The 18505-nt window shown below is 42.1% G+C and overlaps 1 long non-coding RNA gene across 2 annotated transcripts; it reads right to left on the bottom strand.

Annotated features, from left to right (window-relative positions):
• Window positions 1-1229: 1229 nt before the first annotated feature.
• LOC131402803 (uncharacterized) lies at window positions 1230-5820 on the bottom strand. 2 transcript variants are annotated; one of them, XR_009218984.1, is made up of 4 exons: window positions 5783-5820; window positions 3255-3290; window positions 1618-1739; window positions 1230-1318 (listed from the first exon to the last, which is right to left on the bottom strand). It is a non-coding gene; the product is annotated as an uncharacterized LOC131402803 (long non-coding RNA). The 2 variants fall into 2 exon arrangements; XR_009218983.1 differs by lacking the exon at window positions 1230-1318 and adding an exon at window positions 1483-1543.
• Window positions 5821-18505: the final 12685 nt, after the last annotated feature.

Genomic DNA, 18505 nt, shown 5'->3' with positions numbered 1-18505 from the left:
CTCAACAAATTAGGAATAGAAGAAAACTTTCTCAACCTATAAACAGCATCGATGAAAAACCCACGGCTAACACCATATTCAATGGTGAAAGACTGAAAATTTCCCCCTAAGACCAGGGACAAGAAAATGATGTCTTCCCTTATCTCATATGTTAATCACAGGTACTAGAGGTTATAAAGAGGGCAATTAGGCAAGAAAAAGGAATAAAAGAAACCCAGATTGGAAGGGAAGAGGTCAAACTATATGTTTTGCAGAGGAGAAGATATTTTATATAGAAAAACCTAAAAAATACACTCCTCCCCACACACAATATGTGAACCGTATCTCAATAGGTGTATAAAAAATTTAAATTGCCCCATGTGCTTAGTGGCTCCACTACTGGAGAACACAGTTAGACTGCTGATATTTGATGAAAGTCTCCAGAAGAGGAGGAGGAGGAGGATGCTGGAGGTTGGTGGCCCCAAATGATAATGCTTTTCTCATTCCCCAAAAACTTATGGAAGGAGATGGTAGGATTAGCTGACAGGGATGTGGGGCAGAATGGGCACCATGTCAGTGACATCAAGATCAAGGATATGTCACTTGAGCTCAGAGTCATCAGCCACCAGCTCAGCCAATGTTTCCAATCTCCTCAACCTACATCAAGTCGGTGACCAGGCATGAGTGGAATATGTCTCACATCTGGCTGCCCTTGTAGAGCTTGGTGACCTAGAACAAACACGAGGGAGAGTGGGTGAGATGGAGGTCTCCTGGCGATGCAGGGTGCCACTGGAGCCAGTGAAATATCACAGACCTTGGGGCAAGGGAGACCTGTCTTCAAATCCTGGCTCTGCCCCTAACTCACTGTGTGACGCTAGGCACAATACTCCCCTTTCTGAGCTTCAGTTTACCCATGTGAGAAATGGGCAAGGCAGCTAGAACATCACCTCTGGACACTGAGAGAAGCCACACATGCAGGGAAAGTGAAGGGGTGAAACAATCACTTAACAGATGTAAGTCAGGCAGAGGAATGACGCTGCCCTCAGGGCAAGGGGAGAAGGGAGAGGGAGACCCCACCTGGTCCTGGGTGTCTCTCGGCAGGGCGGTGTACTCTGAGCATGTGGGCTCCAGGTTGCTGAGCTTCCCGACGATGATGCGGAAATGTAGCTGGTGCTCTCTCTGGATGGATAAACTCTGAGCTGCAGAGCCAGGAGCCACGGAGAGGAAGAGCTGAAATGTGGATACTCTCCGCTCCCAGCACAGAGGGATGGTGGCCCACGGGATCAGGGTGGTGGGTGCAGATGGCGTCACACTGGTGGCTGCCCCATCCTTCTCAGGCCTGGGGAGAGAGGGATGTGGGGACTCTGGAGAGAGGTCCTGAAACCTCTGGGAGTGGGGGCCAGAACTGGAAGGAGGAAATGGGAGGACAGTGGGGAGACAAAGAGGGGTAGTCACAAAAGTGGTCATTAGGGGAAAATGCTCAGGGGAGGGTCTCACCTGAAGGAGACCAGTCTGCAACTCGAGTAGAAGGGACCCAGGCTGCTCCTCTTGAACAATGATCCAGCTGGGGAGGAAGGAGGAGGAGGATGAGCAGGAGGGACAGGAGTTAGAGGAGGGGCTCGGTGGGATTTAATCCACCAGGCTCTGCAGGACCCTCTCAGTGGAGTTGAACATGGCTGAGCCATTGCTCCTGTCTGATGAATACCAGAGTGTGGAGATGGGGAAGGTGACTGTGAGGGTCTTCAGGTTGTGCCCCAAAGCTGCAAGACAAGAGGGAGAGCAATGGCCATCTCTGAGAGCTGGCCTGAGACCAGACCAGAGTCCTGCACTCATTATAATCTGTCGTCTTCTCTCATAGTGGCACCACCATCCACCCATGTCGTCACGCAAGTCAGAACCAGCATATCTGCTCAGCTCCTCTTCCCTCCCAGTAATACCCATTCACCTTGCACATTGGTCGTCACATATACTCCATCCCTGTCTCAGCTCAGGTCTTGACTTCTTTCACCCAGACCAACACCCCAGCAGGCTCACTGGATGCTCTTTCTAAAGGATGTTCTACATGGACTACTAGAAGAATCTTTCTGAAATGAATACCTCACTAGGGCCACCACTGCTCTAGTACCACCCATGGCTCCCTATGGCCTTCAGTGTTTAGTTCAACCTTCTTGACCTGGCACTCAAGGCTCTACTCAATCTGGCTCCTGCTGACCGTTCAGTATCATTTTATCCATCTACTGCGGTTTAAACTTCATGCTTCACGCAAACCAAATTCGTTTCAATTCTCCCCTTACAGCATGTTGTTTCTGGCCGGAGCCTTTGCTCATGGAATCCACTGTGCCAGGAAAACCTTTCATCCTTTATTTGCCATGGTCCCTCCCATTCATTCTTAAAGACTTCATTCTGGTGAAACTTTCTCTAGCAAGCTCTTCCCCTCCAAATTATGCCAGGTGTCTCTCCCCGAAGCATCCCACATTGTATTATAATGGTGTGTTAATTTCATAAGACTAGGGGCTCTCTGAGGGCTAGCCTTAGACTGAATCGTTGGTAGAATCTTTGTGATCAGCATGATTGCCCTAAAACCAGAATTTCACACCCTGGCTTCCCAGCTCCTGGATCACAACTGGCTGGTGGGGGATTGGGGCCGGAGAACTTCTCTTGGGAAGCAAAAGGGGCCCCCGATACCTGTGGTGGCTTCTGGTAGCACAGGTGATGATCAAGTATGGAGGGACGTGGTGGCTGGCTCAGGAGCTGTGGCCAGGGCTCTCTTCAGGGAGGGGTAGAGTGGGAGGAGCCCCCAAGTTAACCCGGGCTCCAGCAGTGGCTGTCCCATTACCACCATTCACAGATGAAGCATAAATGAGACTGAGGGGACGGGTGACTGTGTGAGTAGAGGGATGAGCAAGCCTGCGGATGAGAGGGGCCCAAGAGAGAGAGATAGGTGAACAAGAGAGACTGAACTCGGAGGAGAGACAGATGGACAGGCAGAAAACTGGACAGACGGATGGGATACCTGGAAAAGGAGGACCAAGGGCGGCGCTTTAGCAGAATTAAAGTGTAAACCACGTGGGTCAGAATGTGTGGAGAACATGTCTCTGTATAAGACTTTCTCACCCTGGGCTGGGACTCTCCACCAGAACCCGGGAGGGAGAGAAGGGATGAATTAGGGCCCTTCCAGGTCCTTCCCTCACCAAGGACAGCAGGTGTAGGAGAACATGTGCTCCCCATCCACAAAGGCGGATGGGACCCAGGAGATCAGGGCCAGGAATACTCACTGTTGGTTGTCGGGGCCACGGCTCCATAGGTGAAACCTGTGGAGAGAAGGCAAGACGAGCTGAGCAAGAGTTGGGGTGAACATAAAGGATTAAGGAGAGGGAGGATGTAGGGACCTTTGTGGGAAAAGCAGAGGGGAAAACAGAGGGGAAGAGGGGTGAGTTGTTCAGGGGGGCGGCAACGAGATGGAATGTGGCTGGACCCAGTGATCACACAGTGATGAGAAGTCTGAACCCAGACCAGGTGGATAGAGAGATGGATCATAGCTCACTTTAGAGCAAAGGAGGTAACACAGAACTCTGACTGGGAGAGACAGCATGGCTGTAGTACAGCCCCTCACCACTGACATAGAGGCTGTCCCCATCCAGGGTGAAGGAGCCCAGGTGGGAGACGCCCTGGGTCTCATGGCTCAACTCCCAGTAGAGTCACTCTCTGTCCAGCCCTGGACCTGCGCGGGTCAGAGTGGAAGGTGCAAATGATGTCCACCCCAGTGGCTGCCCCACCCTTCTCAAGCCTGGGGGAATAAGAAGATGGGGATGTGGACTATTGAGCAGGGGTCCTTCTGGGTGTGGAAGGCGAGAGAGGGCAAGGGAGGAGGCTGAAGGAGATGCTAAAGGGGCTGCTCTGATGCTTGCAGGGGCTCTCCTAGGTGTCTCTCGTGTGAGACAATCCCCTCACAAGTAAGGCCTGACTTCATTTACGATGTGGGGGGGGCATGTGAGTGGCAAAGAGGGGTGAACACACAGACCTGTGCGAGGGGGCACCTGCAGGTCTGCACGGACAGCAGCGAGGAGCACAGTCAGTGCCCTGTGCCATCTGATACATGCAGGCAAGAAAGTACCGTTACGTTCTCTCGGTTCTACACTCCAAGGTCTTTTCTTTCTACTTATTTCTTGCTCCAGAGCCATCAGCCAGGCGTAGGGAACAATCATCTTATTCCTAATCTTATTCCCAGCACCTCCCATCTTGCCTATTAAGTCTTCATTCTTAACCATGAAGTCCATTTTAACCCCCGTGTTTAGACCAAACACTAATTACATAATCCTTCTACTCACATCTCTCCAGAGTCTGCCCACTGGTCTTAGAACAGAGCCCCAAGTCACTCCTGACCTTGTCCAGCCTGTCCCCCTCGCTGGTCTGGCTCACACCTCTCCCCCTGTGTTGACTTGGCTCAGCCATCCCTCTTCTCAGTTCATGGACACACCAGGCTCTCTGGTTCAGGGGTGTCCTCATGCGGGTCCCTCTGCCTGAAACACTTTCTTGAACACACTCCCACACCCTCACTCCAGTCTAACCCTCCAACTAGCTAAATCCAGTCCCAACTCTAGCTCTCAAGCTAAATATCAGTCCTTCTCAAGAGGGCTTCCCTGCCCCCTCAGGTTGAGTCCCCTTGTGCCAAACTCCCACATCACTCTCATCATTAACATTTCAAAATCCAAATTCCCAAATACAATATAAATTCCATGAAGGTGGTACAAGGTCTCTCTGGTTCACCAGGTCCCCATGCATGTGGCCCAGTGCCTGGCTCATGAGATGAGGAACCATCCCGGTTTGTCTAGGACTGCCCTGGTTTGAACACTAAACATCCTGTGTCCTGGAAAACCCCTCTGTCCTGAATAAACGAGGATGGTTGGTCACCATAAATTATACACTCAGAGACTATCTATTGCATGACAAGCACAAATTCCCCTCAAGAACGTCACAAGAAAGCTAGAATGAAAAAGGCACACACACAGAAAATTAGTAGAAGCCAACAACTAAATACAAAATTACTTAACAAGATTCTCTGCAACGTGAATCACCAGACCATTATTTTAGAAAAGTTTCAAGAATCAAAGTTAATTCCCTTTAGAAGGCAAGGTGGTGAGGACAGTCTTTTTGGAGACTAGTGCCCTTCCCTTCAATCTACAGTGTTGCTTAGTATTCCTCCAAATGATTTGAAATGTCATAAAGAAAAAAAAATGCTCAAAATGAATCTGGCTACTGGCAAATTAAATTTTAAATATTTTATTAATACAAAGAAGTTCAAATCATCTTTTTCCCTGAATGCTCCTCTATTTCAAATTTTTGTGGAGGATTTACAGGATTTTAGAAGTCAAATTGAATGGTTCTAAGGAATGTTGCTGAGTATCCCTGCTAGTATTTCATGGGGTGTCTTCTAATACTACATACACACGCAAAACATTTTTGTATTTATAATATGTATAAATCCTGACTTTTGAGTATTATGCAATGCAAGTAAATCTATATTTTCTACTATAATCCACATTTGCAGTTATTTACGTTTGTTTCATATGTTCTTATTTGCATATAACTGTACTTACTGAAATATTTACCACACAGAACCACGCACAGTTTACCATCCTTCACTTGAATATAATCCATAAAACATCAATAATTTTTCTCAAGATACCCTCACTCTCAGTGAGTCCATGTGGTGACAACCTGAGACCAGGATACCCCACTGGCAGGTCTTCTGCACAGCGGAGGCTGCCGGAACATCTTGGTACCAGGTCCACAGGGTACTCACCTGGTCACACAGAAATCCATGGATCAGCGAGAACAGGTGGCCCCTGAGCCTGGTTTCACCTCAAACTTGAGCTCCACAGATGCTTTTCATGTCTGAGGGGGGAAAAATGCGCAAACAATCTTTTGAGGCATTTTATAGGGTGTTGGATGGAAAGGCCACCCCATTCACTCTTCTTTTTTTGTATTTACTGATTTAACTGTAACTGTTGGCTGTGACTGGATTTTCCCGATTCCTATCCAGCCACCTGCTCCCCGAGATGGGAGAAAGCAGCTTCGTACTGCGTGCACTTGAGTCACTAAACTCACTTGGCTGGACAGAGACATTTTGGTGACTCTGGACCCTTTAAACAAGCTTGTCATTTAGGGACCTTGTAAGTGACTCGCTGAATTGTCAGCAATTTCCACCCTTCATTCAGGGCTCGGGAGATTTTCAGGCCCTGAAGCAGGTTCCCCAACTTCTGCACCACTGACATCTGGGGCCTGGCAATTCTGTGTCGGGCTGTCCTGGGCCCTGGAGGACGCTGAGCAGCATTCCTGCCTCCCCCTCTAGATGCCAGGAGCGCCCCCATTTGTAACAACCCAAACACAGCCTGCAGACGCGGATAAGCCCCCTGGGGACAAAATCACATGGAGAACGGTGATGGGGACTCTGAGGAGGGTACGTTGGCGCCCGACGCCAGGAGGAACAGCAGCCTCGGGGGCCCTGAGCGAACAGCCCAGGGGAAACTGACCTGCGGGGAGACAGAGAGACGCTGGGCCCTGACGGGGCTGCCCGCGCCCCAGGCGCCTCCCTGGACCCCTACCCGAGCCGGGACCGCCCAGCGCTCACCGGGGCCCGCCCCTGAGGGCAAACGTCCACGAGAATCCCATCCGCGCCTAGAAGACGGAACACACCGCGAAGCCCCAGGCTCCATCCACGGCTCCGCCCGCGCTTCCGCTTCCGGTCTCGGGCGGGCGTTCGGGGAGGACGGACGTTTGGGGGCTCCGGGTCGAGGCGGCGTGCGGGGCGGGGCGGGGCCGCGCACCCCAACCTTAAGGGAGGTGTCTAGTTTCTAGAGTGAGTGCTAGGGCGGGCAGCGGGTTGGGTCAGCAACAGGGACAGGACCAGGTCTAGGGGCGGGGCTGTGGATGGGGACAAGGGTGTGGGCGGGGACAGGGCTGTGGGCAGAGCCAGGCCCGAAGGTTGTGGGCGGAGACCAGTTCCAGGGGCGGGAAGAGGCGGGGGTGGGTCTGGAATAAGTCAGGTGGACGTCAAAGGGGGAGGAAATGAGCTCCAGGGGCAGGGCTGGAGGCGGGGCTTTCCTTGGACCCCTAGACTGTACAGGTAGCTGGATGTTGAACAGCTTTTCTTCATTCCTTTCCCCACTTTTACACAGACTCATAGAATGATGTGCCCATATTTAAAATTATAAATTTTTTGTGCCAGTTTGCTTTACTTAATTTCTTTAAAATATTGGATCATATATTCACATTTCTCTACACCTTGCTGTACCAAGCCAGGAGATCAGGATATAACACTATTTTAATTTTAAAAACGGGGGGCAGAGAGGCCACTACGTCCTAGATACACATATAGGAAAACTTCAAAGAGTGGTGCAAAGTCAGTAAAATATTCTCACTCTACCACTGTCTCTCAGTCCTTTTGCACAGAGATAAACATCCTTTTCTCCTCTATCGTTCCAGACATACTGTGCATATGTGAGCCTGTGTATGTGTTCAAGCCCAAGAGGGATGTCCCCAAGCAAAACCTGAAGCCCATGAATTGTCTCATGCGTCAGAAGTTACTGGAAAGAGATTTAAATTTTCGGTGGAAGGAGATGAACCGCTGATGAATCCAGAGGAAGACAACAAAGAAACAAGAGAATTTTCCCATATAAAAGGTCAAAGGAAAAGTGAGACAGAAAATGTATTCATAATATCTGACGTAGCACATCTCTGGATAAGATTCATATGCTATAAAATGGTAAACATTTATGTCATGAAACAGTAGACATTGAATTGTGATTTATCCTAATTCATTAAATAGTTATATTGAGCAAGGGGAGTTATGTTTTTCACATATGAAAGAACTCTTCATGCTGATTGTTTCAGAGAAGAAAGAAAGTATAAATAGTCTAAAGCTGAAAAATGAAAATGCTGTATGAGTAGCTAATTTAGAAATATAGATTTTCAACCAGAAAGTTAAAGAAGTTGTTTTTGGAACCAGAGTCAAGAGTGGGGAAGGTAGCTTTTCATTATAAGGCTTGAAGTATTATTTGAGAGATGTGCATATAGACACACATACACACACACACGGGAGCCTGAATTTGTATTACAAAGGGATCATCTAACTCTACAAAGAGTTTGTAAAAAGGATTCACTTTACAACAGTAGAACATATTTTGAAAACTACAGACTTCAAGCGTAAAAAAAGCTGTCATCATCCCGGTGGAAAAATGAATGGGGCATCGCTTTCCCACCGACGTGTTGATAAGTATTTTACGTACATTACTCTTGAGTATTTTCACAGCAACCCATAAGGAAGATGGTATTATCTATCTCCATTTGCAAATGAGGAAATTGGTGACAGCATATTGCTAAAATTTTCATATAAGTTCTCAATAGATATGGTTTTATGTTAAAATTGTTTATTGAATTCTCTTTTCATTAATAAAACGATATGTGCCATTCTTACAAATAAGCAAAGGGTGTGTAAAAACAATTTAGCAAAGAGACAGTTTTATATCCTTTTGATATAATTAAATATAACAATCACTTTATTATTTTTCTGCTCTCTGCCTCACATCTAGGAAGATACTTCCTATCTTAAAGGCTTACTAGAAAACTCAACTAAAAATCAAGAATCAGGGAATACGCATATTATGCCAGGTTCTTGAATACATGAAAAAAAAGCCATTATAACAAATTTTTGTACAAAAATCTTAGATCATTCATGAACTGATAACAACACAAATCATGATTAGGCAAGGCATTTCTGTAGAATGACAAATATTTAAACTTTAGACATTTAGAAAGGTAGTTCATTACAGTAACTAATGTGTATAAGAAAAATTTTTTCAAACTCACTAAGTGCCAGGAAATCGTTTGACAAAATGCACTGCAACATTATTCACAATAGCCAAGAGATGGAAACTACCTAATTGTGCATCTGTGGGTGAAAAGATGAAAAAAATCTGAGGCATCTATACAATGGAATATTATTCAGCCTTAAAAAGGAAGGAAATCCTGTATTCAGAATTGCTTGCCTGGATCATTTCAGTAGCCATGTGCTTTCTTGCTTAGTCCCCTCTGGTCCATTCGCCAACCAGGACCCAGGGTGACCCTTTTACAATGTAAGCTCCACGACCGCTAGTGGAAACCCTAAAAGAGATTTTGGAGGTAGACTGCCTGGGTACCAGCTGTGTGAACTTGGACAATTATATAACCTCTAATATTCCTCATCCATACCATAGGGGTTAATAGTATTGTCTCGATGGCATTGTTGTGAGCATTAAATGAGTGAATACATGTCAGATGCCTAGAATGTGCCTGGCACATTGTAAGGCAACATGAAAAATTTAACTGTAATTATAACTAAATTAAATATTTTGATGGCCTATTAATTAAGTTGAACCATATGAAATTTCTAATACTCAACCAATTTGATCCATTATTATTGTTGAATAAATGATAAAACTCAGTCTAGGCAGGCTGTGTAGAGTCAAAAAGGATTGGATAAATGAAAATGTTATTGCAATAAATAAGATGAAATAGATTGCTTTGCAATTTACAAAGCAGTTTCTCATACTTTGTTTCATTTAATCTCTATAGAATGCTTTTCTGGGTATTATTACCACTGTCTCGGAAGGAGTAACTGACTTGCCCCAAACCACACCACATTATATAAAACAATTAGAGTGGAAACATCATTTCGTGTATAAATACCATATGATATTTTGTTTTCCCTTCATAATATCATCCGTCCTCTCAAGAAAGTAATGAAATAATGCTGATTCCTAGGAACTTAGTCTTAAGGAGACATACTCTCAGATGATCAACACTATGTCTTTGAAACAGGGGTGTTGTGAGAAGAAACTTGAGACCCATGATTTCTGGGTGTTCAAGTCCATGCTTAGAGTTCTGGGAAACAGTAAAAAAAGGGGAATAGTCCAGAATGAAAAAAGTCTGACGTATATGTAACTTTATTGATCACCTCAAAATTCTCTTTTTGTTTATGGTCTGTGACACCCTACTAGAATATAAATGCTCTTAGGGTAGATCACTGCTATCTTGCAGCAAGTGGCAGGCGCTGAGTAAATATTTATTAAAGACATGAAAGTGGCCTTGAATACATCTGCTCTTTACTCACCAGAGAACAGCCCCATACCAGGAAAATGGCATCATTAACAAAATTTTAAAAATCATATCCTTATTAGCTCGTAACCATGGATACAAGGCTCCAATTTATTTCATACTTTCTAAGTACTTAAGCATTCTGGTGTATTAGGGAGTGTTTCCACAGCCTTGCTGTAACATAAAGCAAGACTTTTTGGCCCATTGATTGCTGTTTCTAGCAGGGCCCATCTCTATACTTACCTCTAAACAATTAACTATAGATTTGTTATCCCAATGAACAGTGATTTGGTATGGAACCTGTTTTATCAGTGTCATGCGAAAGTATACATTTGATATGTCTTTAAGGGGTGATATGAATAATAATGTTGCTGCAGAAGAAGACAAGTGAAAATTCTCTCTGGTCTTTGTCAAGTGCATCTGGGTGAAGGGTATCTTGGAGTCACTGGATTTTAGAACTTAAAAAGACTCATCCAACTCTTCATGTTACAGGTGAAGAAAATGAGGTCTAAAGAGGTTGAGAGATTTGACCAAGACTAATTCCTGGGACTAGAGAGAGATCCTCTGATTCTCAGCTGGCCACATTGCATAACATCTCTAGCTCCAAACAGCCAAGAGAAGCAAGTATGTTGATTTCCAGCTTGAAATGTTTCCCCTTCACGTTTTTACTTTCTCTCTCTTAGATGCCTGCTCTGCCCTGACAAGGAATTTATCTGATGTTTACGCTACACTTAAGAAGAGGACAATGCTCCTGGCAAACACTATTGAGATTCAGTGTGATATTGGAGAACCGAGTCATGAAAAAACGAGAATCAACAGAATAAGAGGTAAATAATATTAGAGAAGAAGAGAAAATCTATTATTTTAGTGGGACATAACTTATAAAGTTTAGAACTGGTAAATAAGTGCAGTAATGTGAAAGGAAGCTAGATTCCTATATGAAACATCAAAAATACTGTTATATGAGTAAGAATTAGTTTAAACATGTAAGTAATTATTCCATTCCTAAGAGCAATGAATTATTTAAGATGAGTAGTTAAAATAATTGGAACTACATATTAGTTATATGAGGAAGATTATAAAGAGATACAAAGCATGTAAAAGCTCAGATTAAATGGAGAGATATACTATACTTGTGACTGAAAACAGTGTTTCAAAGATAGTTTTCCAAACATTATTCAGATTCCATATACTTCAAATCAACCTTTAAAATGATGCAGTGTTTGTTTTATAGACTAAAAGATATCCATTTGTAAAATAAAACACTGGACCATAAACTAACATTATTCACAAGTAAATCATTCCAAATGGATGATAGAGCTAAAATTAAAAGTAAAATCCCCACGTATAACAGTGGTGGATGAGAATATAGAAGAATATCCATAATCTTAAAATTAGTGAAGATATTCTTAATATATATGCTTAAAGATGTCTGGTTGAAAAGAGGAAGGAGGAAAAGTAAAATGGAACGTGATATGGTGTCTGATTTTCTTTCAGAGACTTAATCTAAAGAAGAATATTCTAGTCTATGATATTGGATAAAGAAATAGAAATCTGTGATAATTATACAAATAATGAGAGGACATATTTAAATCGTAGCATAATATATCAGTTAGCTTCTGCTGTGTAACAAATCACCCTAAAATTTGGTGACTTCAGATAAGAATAGTTTATTTTTTCTCAAGATTCTGTGGGTTAACTGGGAAGTTATTTTGATCTTGACCTATTGGTGGCTCAGCTGGGATTGGATGGTCTAGGACAGTTTTACTTACACATCTGATTGTTGACTTGAAGCTACTAGGGTGATGGAGATGTGGAGTCTGTCTAGACTCATTCACATATTGATGGCCTCAGGCTTCCCAAGGGCAGCCAGAGAAGGACAAGTAACAACAATGAACAAGTGTTTTTCAAGCCTTTGCTCATGTCATTTGGTAATATCCCATTGGCCAAAGCAAGTTACAATGCCAAGTCTACCCAGAGTCAACGTGGGATGCTATGACCAAACAGACAGAGAGAAAGGACTGATGTGTGCCCATTTTTACAATCTCTCACACATAATTTTAGAGGAAAATTAATATGAACGTTTGTGTATTTGTTCATTTGAATGTCCAAGGAAAATTGTACAAAGTCAAAAGAAACATAAAGCAAAAAATCAAGTAGAGATGTAAGGTAAGTTTAGTTGGTACTGAAATTGGGTCTGGAAAAATATAGTAGTTTATTTTTCAAGTTTATGCAAGTTCTTGTGACCTATGAAAATAACTTACATTTCGATTATTTTCTCCCTGAGTGTGTTTTATTCCTTAACACTTTTGATGTGTTTCTCCCCGGCCCTAGGAAACTAACTTAGCACTTGGGAGCAAAGATGCAGCCTAATAGCCACACACTGGAGGCCAAGATGGAGAAGACCTCCACGGCCACAATGACCTTGCCCTTGGTGCTGTGTTAGATGGGCAGGAAGGTGACCCAGACACTGCAGAACACCAGCATGCTGAGCGTAAGGAACTTGGCTTCATTAAAGGTGTCAAGCAGGTTCCGGGCCAGGAAAGCCACAGTGAAGCTGCCCAGGGCCAAGGAGCCCAGGTATCCCAGGACACAGTAGAAGGTAGTGACTGACCCCTTGTTGCACATGATGATGATGTGGCGGTGTTCAGAGTTTGCATCTGTGTAAATGAAGGGAGGAGAGGTTCCAGCCAGATGCCACAGAGACTCAGCTGGATAAAGGAGCAGATGTGAATGATGAAGTTAGTTGCCCCTGACACCAACCACTGCCACATCCTTCTCCCTGGTGCAGTGACCTTGAAGGCCACAACCACAGTAATAGTTTTGGCCAAGACAGTGGAAACAGCCACAGTAAAAACAACTCTAAATGTGATTTTTTGAATAATGTAGGTGGCTGTGTTGGGTCAGCCGATGAAGAGTAAGGAGCAGAGGAAGCAGAGGGTGAGGGAGAAGAGTAGGATGTAGCTGAGAGTCCAATTCTTGCTTACAGGAGTGTCTCAGTGCTTCACAAAGACCCCAGGGACCACTGTTATGACAACAGAGCAACAAGGAGCTGTGCAAGCCAGAGTCTTCCCTAAAGAATCTTCAAATGCCAGAAATGTCACAAGTTTCAGCAGGCTGCGATTTCTCTCATTGTTTGCATACTGGCTTCCTGGACGTCCTATACATTGATCTCTATTTGAAAAGGAAAGGAAAGTCTTGGTGTTTCAGTCAACCACTCTTCCATATTCCCAAGACAAAAAACAAAAGTCTCATTGACATTATAGGTCCCACAGCCCACACCTTATTTGGTTGTGAGACACAATGTTGCAGAGACTTACGTTAATAATATTCACATTAAACAGTCCCGTCCTATGTCAGAATGCTTTTAGCTTCAAGTAAGTGATAATCCACCTCCAAAAGTTCCAAGTTTGGGTCCTGTGTTAGTTGGAAGTGTCCATAAACTTGAGGGTTTAGAGGCGAATATTTTAGGTGGTGGGGACTTTGCAACACACCAGTGAGGTACTGGGAAAGAAGGCAGGGAAAGGAAGGCAGGGCATCAGGGACATCAAGTGCTGTACCACTGTGCTCACCTAGATCTCAATCGCTCTGGGGAGCACTGTGAGGCAAGAAGAACACATGGAAACACGTCATCTCAGCTGAGGATGAGGCAGCAGCAACACATATTAGGCATGCCCATCAGCCATCATTCAAAGGCTTTGCCCAGAGCTATGAATTTGTATTTGGCAAACTTTTCCTGTAATGTGACAGAGAACAAATATTTTAGGCTTTGTGGGCCATAAGATCTCTGCCACAACTACTCAACTCTGACCTCGGAGCATGAAGCAGCCATTCTTGTTGTTGAAAGTGGGTATTCTTTTCTCGTTCCTATTTCTACAAATAATATTAGAACAATGCAATTACTGTAATTACAGCTTTTCTTTTTGAATCACTTTTCTATATAAATCTTGTTTCTCGATTTTTCTAACTCGATTTTTGTTTCATAAAAAATGTAGTAAAATTCTTAACCTTCAAAGTAAATTCCTTCGGTAAAGTGGTTTGAATTGCGTTAAAGCTAAAAATTATTTAGACAAGGATACAGACTTTTGTAATATTCAGACATTCCATTTGGGAAATTTAATGGCGCTAAATTTATTCATTTTCTTTTGCATTTCTCAAACACATTTTTAGCCAAAATTAAAACTATACTTCGCATAGCATACAGTAACTACCTACTCAGTACACTTCCTCCATTATGCCTAGGTATTAGAACACCAATTTTGAGTGAACTAAGCCAATTGTGACAGATCTAAGCTAATTTTTGCCAGAGTGTGTTCCACCTCACTTGTGGGTTATGCGCCATGGACATAAATCAATGACAATCTGATTGTATGGTCTCTTTCTTGCACTAAATAAAATGTGCATCAAATAGGATGCTATAGCTGACTCTTCCTCTTTCTTTCCCATGTGGATGTTGTGCAGTGACAGACAATTGTAAAAATAAAATCCCACACACTAAGCATATTGAAGCAAAAGTTATATACAGCCCGAGTCTTTATTATCAAAATGTTGATAGAAAAAAAAAACCTTTGCATTTGTCTATTTCTGAAATTCTTGTAACATAAATAACACACGTCATGATTTAAAGCCACTATGAGTTTCTCTATCACTTTCAGTTGAACACATTCTAACTAATATACTTTGTGCATTACATTTTTGTGTTTTTGAGAGTGAGAAATGAGACTTTCATACTGCATTATCAAACACTTTACTATTGATATGTAGGAAAATCCTTATTATTGATACATTATTTTCATCTTTTATTTATTTGGTTAATTATTTATTCATTTATTTATTTACGTTTTGATTGAGGAGGATTAACCTTGAGCTAACATCTGTGCCAGTCTTCCCCATTTTGCATGCGAGTGGCCACCACAGCGTGGCTGATATGTGGTGTAGGTCTATGCCTGGGATTTGAACCCATGGACCCGGGCCACCAAAGTGGAGCATGCTGAATTTTAACCACTACACCACTGGGCCAGCCTGCTACATTATTTTAGATCCCACTAATTGATTAGATATTTTTGCATTCTAATTTAAAATATTTTTTGCATTATGTAAGTAAACGTTGAAGCAGATTCCACTGGTGGCTTATTCATGAACCATCTATCCCCTTTCTACCAGCAGCTCAGTTGTGCTTTGACATTCAACTTCTTGCATGAGGCCGTGTGATTGAGGGGAGGCTGACAGCTCTAAATCAATTATAATTGACCCCACTTGGAGGATGTGTTTTTGAGTTACTCTTACAAAGTCAGGGGGAGTAGATGCCCACTCTTTTTCATCTTTCTGTTCTCTTACTATGGTATAATACTTTAAACAGCTCAGCCTTTGAGACCACAAGGAGCCCAGCCTGAACAGAAAGCTGGGAACCCAAGATGATAGAACAAAATATGAGAATATCATCTGTGCTTGATTATACTTTTGAGCTGCTGAATTCTCTAATCCTCGAGTCATTTTATTTCTGGCCTTTTTTTTTTTAATTGTTTCACTTTTTTTTTTTGAAAAGTGATATTTATGACAACATTCATTATGTAAATAACAAATAGAATGACACATATTTCCCTCTCCATCTTTATAATGCAACACTGTGCTTTTATATTTTCTGGCACAAAGAATCATCATAGTAAATTACTCTGGTCTTTTTTATGGGATATAATAAATAATTTTTAAAAGACACATTTAGTTTGTTTTCTTTTTAATTTATAGCCAGATGCATTCTAACAACAAACATAATTTGTAAACATGCTCTCTCTACCAGACCACTATTTATTTCTGTAATATGTTATTTCATGCATTATTTTACTGGACAGAACATTTAGCAATGTAAAGAGATAAATTTGGTAATTAGTACATATGAATTGTTTGCTGTTTTGTTTGGTAAGACTGGAATATTGTACTTTAAATATGATGGGCTTTTTTGTTTTCATTATTTACCTAGTCCATTATCATCCATGATCAGTCTTTTATCATCTCATTCCAGCCATACTGGTCTTATTCCATATGTCTGAATATACCACATAAAAACATTTTAAAAACACTTTATTGAGGTATGACTGACATACAAAAAGCTGTACATATTTAATGTATACAACTTAATGTGTTTGCAGATAATATACACCAGTGGAACCATCACTACAATCAAGTCCTTAAACCTATTCATCACCTCCAAATGCTTCCTCCTGTCCTCTTTATTTTTTTAATTTAACTTCCTTTTCTAAAATACTTTTTTTCTTTTGAGCTAGGAACACTTAACATAAATCTACCCTCCTAGTAAATTTTCAAGTCTACAATACAATATTGTTAAATATAGGCCCATGTTGGACGGTAAGTTGCCAGAACTTATTCATCTTGCATACCTTTTGTTGTCCAAACTTCTATTGCCAAGAATCCCTCTTCTTCTTGAACTGACAAATCCCCACATGTTTTTAAAAACTCAACTCAAACATCAGCTTTCCATGAAGAATTATCTGATTCATCCAAGTAAGACTATCTTTTCTTATTGACTCTGCTAACTTCTAACTACCTTTATTATGGCACTTTTCAAATTGCCCTGTTATTCTTTTTTCACACATACCTCACTATGATTTCTTGGAAAGAAGGGCTTTTATCTTATCAAGTTTGCATACTCACTTCATGGTTTATATCTTCTACTAGAGTAATAATAATATAATATATCCATTCATTTATTGAATCTTTAGTTCCGGTTTTTGCACACCTACTATGTTTAAGGCATAGTGCTCGTCACCTTGGGTGTAAAGATATGAATAGGAGGCATGTCCTAAAGACACCCACACTTACTTCCATCATAATTCCATGTGTGTTATTCTGTGATCAAGATGAGTATATGGTGTTATGGAATCTCTAATTTTTTGCCTAACACAACATGTGGTTTAAGAGCTGTATTCGCTTGAGAAGAGCTGCTTCAGCAGAACCTAACAATGTGAGTATAAAGAAGCCAGATCAAGGTAACTCCCAACATGGAAATGATGTATTAATTACCTAAATGAATGTATTGAATGAGTGAATGAAATAATAGAAGATAAAGAAGAAATGAGATGCTATGGGTTAAACCCAGACCCTTTACATTTTATTTAGAGACAAAGAAGGGCTGAAAGAAAGTGATTGTAATTATGTAATTTTGGCAGTTCATACCTGTCTGATTACATATTTCTCTCTCTGGGCACAATACACAATCAAAGCAGCAGGTAGCTCTCTTCCTGAGGGATTTTCCTGAATCCTGGCTGACAGAACATCCTACACCCATAGGGGGGAGTTTGAAAGAAGAGAATTATTGATCATACTGAACAATACTATATAATTGGATAATATTTTATTATTTAATAATATTGAAATATTGATAATATTGTTTAAATTATCTAAAAAATTATCTTAAAGATCACCTCTAAGATTTGACATGATTGATGTACCCAGGCAAAGCAAAATAAAATCAAGGTCAATCGGCAGAAAAGAGTTCCCAACATGAAGACACATACTGATTTAAAAGATTTTCCAGGTGCCGGCCCCGTGGCTTAGCGGTTAAGTGTGTGCGCTCCGCTGCTGGCGGCCCAGGTACGGATCCCGGGCGCGCACCGAGGCACTGCTTCTCCAGCCATGCTGAGGCCGTGTCCCACATACAGCAACTGGAAGGATGTGCAGCTATGACATACAACTATCTACTGGGGCTTTGGGGGGGGAATATATAAATAAATAAAATTATTTTTATAAAAGTATACTTTCAATATCTCTTGGACAGTAAGAAAAATTATATCAATAAATGAGAATTTTGTTATGAGTTAAATAATTTCACCATTATTTTCATATACGGTCTCTATCTTGTGATGTAGATGAAGAATTAATCAAAGATTGAGTTTTCTGCAGTCTTTTTGAATACCACGGCCCAGTCTATCAGCTCCTCATGTATGATGAAACCTTGACCACGTGGATCCTGGGGAACAAACTCCCTTACTTTCACCTGAAGTCCAAGACCTTTGGGAAATGATATAGTTCAGAATTTCATGCTGTGACACAGAGTTTCTTTTCTCAGCCAGTGACACATGAGCTCCAGTGCTGTTTTTAAATTGGGTGTTTTTAAGGAATGGGTGGAGCTGAAAGGGAGACATAATTGGGAAATGATATGAGGATGGAAATTGAGGACAGAAAACTCATATACGAACGGGTGGGGCTCCTGAGTTGCCCAGCAATTAGATTTTTTCCCCTCTATATCAGTAATCCTCTGAATAAGTTCAATTTGGGGAGTGTTTACTATTTTGCATACTTAAGTAAGAAGGCATTCCTGTCTGCCCTTAGAGAGCACATGGTGATTTGTTTAAACCATTCCTGAAGATTCCATGTT

The sequence above is a fragment of the Diceros bicornis genome, unplaced genomic scaffold, assembly GCF_020826845.1.
Source record: "Diceros bicornis minor isolate mBicDic1 unplaced genomic scaffold, mDicBic1.mat.cur scaffold_268_ctg1, whole genome shotgun sequence".
Lineage (NCBI taxonomy): Eukaryota > Metazoa > Chordata > Mammalia > Perissodactyla > Rhinocerotidae > Diceros > Diceros bicornis.
This window is presented reverse-complemented; position numbering and strand designations above follow the sequence as displayed.